The following is a 6,140-nucleotide window of genomic DNA, read 5'->3' as shown; positions in this document are numbered from 1 at the left end:
GGATTTTTTATATAGGCAATTATTGTCACCTAAAATAGGGACAGTTTTTCTTTTTCCTATTTTATCCATATGCCTTCTTCATTTCTTGCCTTACTGTGCTGGCTAGGACTTCCAGTAGGATATTGATTGAAGTGCTGGGAGGACTCATTTTTTTCTTTTCCTCAATCTTAGGACAAAGCATTCTGTCTTTCACCATTAAGTATAATGTCCACTGCATGGTTTTCATAGATGCTCTTTATCAACTTGAGGAAGTTTCTCTCTATGTCTAGTTTACTGAGACTTTTTTTTTTTAAATCATATTTTGATGTTGAATTTTGTCAAATGATTTTTTCTGCATCAACTGATATGATCATGTGGTCTTTCTTCTTTATACTTTTCATGGGGGATGGTCTGTAGCTTTTCCTTATTTGTACCATCTTAATTTAGTCTCAGGGTGATGTTGAGCCCATGAAATAAGTTTGGAAGTTTTCCTCTTCTGTTTTCTGGAAGAGATTATGTAAAACTAGTGGTATTTCTTCTTTAACTATTTGGTTGAATTATCCAGTAAAACCATCCAGGCCAGGAGATTTCTTTTTCAGAAGATTTTTGCTATAAATTCAATTTCTTTAATAGATGTAGCACCATTCATGTCAGCTAATTCATATTGGATAAGTTGGTATTTCATGGGTTTTGAGGAATGAGTTTATTTCATCTAAGTGGTTGACTTTCCATGTATAGAGTTGTTCATAATATTCCCTTATTATCCTTTTAATGTATGTGGGGCTTGTAGTGATATCCTCCCATTTCATTCTGGATATTGGTAATTTCTGTAGTTTTTCTATTTTCTTTTTCTTTCTCTTTTTGGACAGATTCTCACTCTGTTGCTCAGGCTGGAGTGCAGTGGTGCGATTGTGGGACTCACTGCAGCCTCAATTTCCTGGGCTCAGGTGATCCTCCCACCTCAGCCTCCAGAGTAATTGAGACTATAGGTGTGCACCACCATGCCTGGCTAATTTTTGTATTTTTTGTATAGGTGGGATTTCCCCACGTTACCCAGGCTGGTCTCAAACTCCTAGGCTCAAGCGATCCACCCACCTTGGCCTCCCAAAGTCCTTGGATTACAGGCACGAGCCACCGTGCCTAACCAGTTTCTCTTATTATTGTAATTTTTTGACATTCTTACTAGAGATGTATCAATCTTTTCAACAAACTCGCATTTAGTTTCATTGATTTCCCTAATTTTTTCTGTTTAATCATTTATCTTCTTTATAATTTTCTTTCTCTATTTTGCTTTGAGTCAATTTTGAGTTTATTTTGCTCTTTTATTTTAGTTTCTTATAAAATTTTAGAACCAAAGGCTTTTCCCTGACTTAATATGACTGCGGCGGGCGAGCGAGTGAGTCGTGCGTGAGGAAAAAGAGGCAAGGCTTTTCCGAGATCGTCTCAGCGATGGCGCTTCGGTCGCGGTTCTGGGGGTTCTCCGTTTGCAGGAACCCTGGGTGCAGGTTCGCAGCCCTCTCAACCCAGCTCCAAGCCGGCGGCGAAACCTGAAGTGCACCCTGTGGAAAATGAAGCTGTCGCCCCAGAGTTCACCAATCGGAACCCCCGGAACCTGGAGCTTCTATCTGTAGCCAGGAAGGAGCGGGGCTGGCGGACGGTGTGGCCCTCCCGTGAGTTCTGGCACAGGTTGCGAGTTATAAGGACTCAGCATCACGTAGAAGCACTTGTGAAGCATCAAAATGGCAAGGTTGTGGTTTCGGCATCCACTCGTGAATGGGCTATTAAAAAGCACCTTTATAGTCCCAGAAATGTGGTGGCTTGTGAGCATATAGGACGAGTACTGGCACAGAGATGCTTAGAGGCGGGAATCAACTTCATGGTCTACCAACCAACCCCATGGGAGGCAGCCTCAGACTCGATGAAACAACTACAAAGTGCCATGACAGAAGGTGGTGTGGTTCTACGGGAACCTCGGAGAATCTATGAATGAATGAATAAATGGAAGCATTAATTGTTTTGAACATGTAAATATAAAACTCAGCCACTACAGCCATCAAAAGAGAGCATCTGGAAGAACAGCCAGCTTGGAAGTTTTACAGCAATAATGTTGCAGTGGAATATTATTTGTAGTTAAGGTCATCCTCCTCCCCTTTCTGTTTTTTTAAATCAAGAACTACATTCTGCCCCTGTCTTGGGCTTCAGAAGCATCTAAGAAAAGCAGTCGTCAATTATAATTAACTTTCAAAGGGCAAGTCAGAAGTTGTTTATAAATTACAAAATAAAAGGCATGTTATGAACTCTTAAAAAAAAAAATTTTAGATTATTGATCTAAGAACTTTCTTATTCTTTTTTTTTCTGCATCTTGGTGATCATATTTATTGGAAGAGCTTGAGAAAAATGAAAATACCATTTCGCTTAAGAATTTGTGAGTTATCTGCAAATCAACTCATTCCAGGCTTGGAAGAATCCCGGAATTATTTCTTAATATCAAAATGTATGCAGGTTTCTCTTTTGAATGTTTTGTACATTTAGAGAGGCCACTGTACAAAGTCTTCTGTTCTCCATACAGGACAAATTCTTCGTTTCAGCCAACTCTCAGTGGAGGGGCAACCAGGACAACGCCATCTCCCCGGACAAAGAGCATTGGAATATTCTGTTTCGTTGATTTATATACCTCTTCATATGTTTCTTCATCAATTTCTATAGTAGTCACAGTTTCTTCCACATCTCCCAAGATCATATTTAGATGTTGATCATAAGCATGTAGTCTGCCTCGAAGCTCTCGGTCATTTCTCATTTTCACATCAATTCGCTCATCTAGGCTGAGCTTGATAAGATCCAGGGGCTCCTCTACAGTGTTGGTAGTTTGTTGCTGGTCTACCTCGTCTGCCATGTTTCAAACCCTGCCCTTATTCTTTTCTCATACAAATACTTAATGCTATGAATTTTCCTCTAAGCACTTCTTTAGCTGTATTCTACAAATTTTGTTAGGAAAAATTTTCATTTTTGTTCTGTTCAAAATATTTTCTAATTCCCTTGAAACTCCTTTGATCCATGAGTGATTTAGAAATATGTTGTTTAATTTTCAAGTGTTTGGAGATTTTCCCATTCCTTTTCATTTGTTGATTTATAGTTCATTATGGTTAAGGGACTATAACCTGGGTGATTTTAATTCTTTTAAATTTGTTGAGGTTTTTTTTTATGACTGAAGACATGGTCTATCTTGGTGAATGTTCCATGAACACTTGAAAAGAATGTGTATTCTGATATTGTTGTGGATTGTATTATAAATGCAATGAGATCCAGCTGTTGATGGTGTGGTTCAACTCTTCTATATCCTTGCTAATTTCTGTCCACTCATTCTATCTATTACTGAGCGAGAAATGTTGTGTCTCCAGCTATAATTGTGGATTTGACAACTTCTCCTTTCAGTTCTATCCACAGTTGTTCATGTACTTGGAAGTTCTGTTGTTAACTGCATGCACATTTAGGATGATCTTTTTGAGGTGAAAATTTATTAATTAGAGTTCTGTCTGGCAGTGAGTGCCAGAATATGTAAACGAACCCAAGTTTTTTTCACACATCAACATCTAGGCAGGCAGCCTAGGATTAGTATGTATGTTGTGCATAGGTCACACTCTGTCCTGTTGCTCTTCAGTGAATGGATACTATTCCTAAATCACCTCATGGCCCAAGATAGCTTGCTCTAGATCCATGTTTTTTTTTTTTTTTTCAGACGGAGTTTCACTCTTATCACTCTTGTTGCCCAGGCTGGAGTGCAATGGTATGATCTCGGCTCACTGCAACCTCCGCCTCCAGGGTTCAAGCGATTCTCCTGCCTCAACCTCCCGAGTAGCTGGGATTACAGGCATGTGCCACCATGCCTGGCTAATTTTGTATGTTTTTTTTTTTTCTTTTTTCTTTTTTTTTTTTTTTTTTCTTTTTTCTTTTTTGAGATGGAGTCTCGCTCTGTTGCCCAGGCAGGAGTGCAGTGGTGCAGTCTTGGCTCACTGCAAGCTCCGCCTCCTGGGTTCACGCCATTCTCTTGCCTCAGCCTCCGGAGTAGCTGGGACTACAGGCGCCTGCCACCACGCCCAGCTAATATTTTTGTAATTTTTAGTAGAGACAGGGTTTCACCATGTTAGCCAGGATGGTCTCGATCACCTGACTTCGTGATCCACCTGCCTCGGCCTCCCAAAGTGCTGGGATTACAAACGTGAACCACTGTGCCAGTCCGGTTCATGTTTTAAATGAATTGCTTCATTCAAAACAGTTTTTTCTATCAATTTGGCTTGTAGCTACTGTCCGCAGCAGCTAACAGAGGTCTGGACAGAAGAACAGCAGGACATCCACCTGCGTGGGTCCCTTTGGGGTAGCCTTGCCATAGGGGTCAGATTTCAGGCATGGCTTCAATGACACGACCACAATGTGAAAGTTTAAGAGATTTTAGTAGTTGCAGACCCTGGGGGCTACACAGCATGCCTGGAGGTCAGGGAGCGCAGGCAGGGACAGAGAGAAAGGGATCCCTTTATTGGGTCCAGAGCATTATTTAAATAGGTTTCCCACAGGGAGTTTTAGTTGGTGGATTTAGAGCAAGCAGGCCTGAGTTCCAGAAGCATGCAGAGGTGGTCACTGATGCGTGTCTGCACAGTCGATACAGGGTGTGGGGGTCAGCAGGGCTAGTGGAGCAGGGTGTATCCAGTTGACCCATAGTGAGCTGGTCACCAGGAGGCAGTTGTATAAGAGAGCTATCTGGATTGGCCACACAGGAGAACTGGGATAAAGTATAGAACTGGAAACTGTATTGAGGGTAACTGAGCCCTGCTGCTGGTATGGGAAAGTACAGTTAATATTCAAAATTAATGCTGAAACAAATAAAGTTATAAGCATTCACTATAGTGCTGCTATCACACCTGCACTCCAAGCATCAAAAGAGATCATGGGGGCAAAGGACACCTCTCTCTTAAAGGATGTTCCCAGGACATGCACGCACTGTTTCCCCTTAAATATTATTGCTTGAAATTAAGTCACCAAAGGAGGTTGGGAAATCTAGTCTCCATTCCAAGAAGCTATGTGCCCAGTTTTTTTTCCGGGGGACCTACTACAAGAAATAAAGGAAGAAAGAATGAAAATTGGGGAACAACACCAGTCTCTGCCAAAGGCCACTTCATGACCTTCTGTGGAGTCTGCATAGTCAGTCCCACTGATGATGTATATAGCTCTGGTTTTCCTCATGCCCATTCTAGAAGTTTGAACAAATGAGATTATATTCCCATTTGGGGACTCTGCTATATTTCCTCTGAGGTAGGGAGGAGGAATTGTTATATTACTTAGGATTGTCTTGGCAATGTGGGCTCTTTGTTGGTTCTATATGAACTTCAGTTTTTTCCAATTCTGTGAAGAAAGTCATTGGTAGCTTGATGGGGATGGCATTGAATCTATAAATTACCTTGGGCAGTATGGCCATTTTCATGATATTGATTCTTCCCATCTATGAGCACAGAATGTTCTTGCATTTGTTTGTGACCTCCTTTATTTCATTGAGCAGTGGTTTGCAGTTCTCCTTGAAGAGCTCCTTCACATCCCTTGTAAATTGGATTCCTAGGTATTTAATTCTCTTTGTAGCGATTGTGAATGGGAGTTCACTCATGATTTGGCTCTCTGTTTTTTTGTTATTGATGTATAGGAATGCTTGTGATTTTTGCACACTGATTTTGTATCCCGAGACTTTGCTGAAGTTGCTTATCAGCTTAAGGAGACTTTGGGCTGAGACAATGGGGTTTTCTAAATATACAATCATGTCATCTGCAAACAGGGACAATTTGACTTCCTCTTTTCCTAACTGAATACCCTTTATTTCGTTCTCTTGCCTGATTGCCCTGGCCAGAATTTCCAACACTATGTTGAATAGGAGTGGCGAGAGAGGGCATCCCTGTCTTGTGCCAGTTTTCAAAGGGAATTCGTCCAGTTTTTGCCCATTCAGTATGATATTGGCAGTGGGTTTGTCATAAATAGCTCTTAGTATTTTGAGATACATTCCATTAATACCTAGTTTATTGAGATTTTTTAGCATGAAGGCTGTTGAAATTTGTCAAAGGCCTTTTCTGCATCTATTGAGATAATCATGTGGTTTTTGTCTTTGGTTCTGTTTATGTGATGGA

At 40.8% G+C, this 6,140-nt stretch overlaps 2 pseudogenes across 1 annotated transcript; one reads left to right on the top strand and one right to left on the bottom strand.

The window, feature by feature from the left end:
- Positions 1 to 1,336: 1,336 nt before the first annotated feature.
- Positions 1,337 to 2,292, top strand: LOC105511321 (annotated as a pseudogene). The gene has a single exon (XR_001001702.1). The product of XR_001001702.1 is annotated as a 39S ribosomal protein L18, mitochondrial pseudogene (transcript).
- An 82-nt stretch (positions 2,293 to 2,374) lies between these two features.
- On the bottom strand, positions 2,375 to 2,872 carry LOC105511322 (annotated as a pseudogene).
- Between the last annotated feature and the right edge of the window lie 3,268 nt (positions 2,873 to 6,140).

This window comes from Colobus angolensis, unplaced genomic scaffold, assembly GCF_000951035.1.
Source record: "Colobus angolensis palliatus isolate OR3802 unplaced genomic scaffold, Cang.pa_1.0 Scaffold2, whole genome shotgun sequence".
NCBI lineage: Eukaryota > Metazoa > Chordata > Mammalia > Primates > Cercopithecidae > Colobus > Colobus angolensis.
Note: the sequence above shows the minus strand (reverse complement) of the source record. Positions and strands in the feature narration are given on the sequence as shown.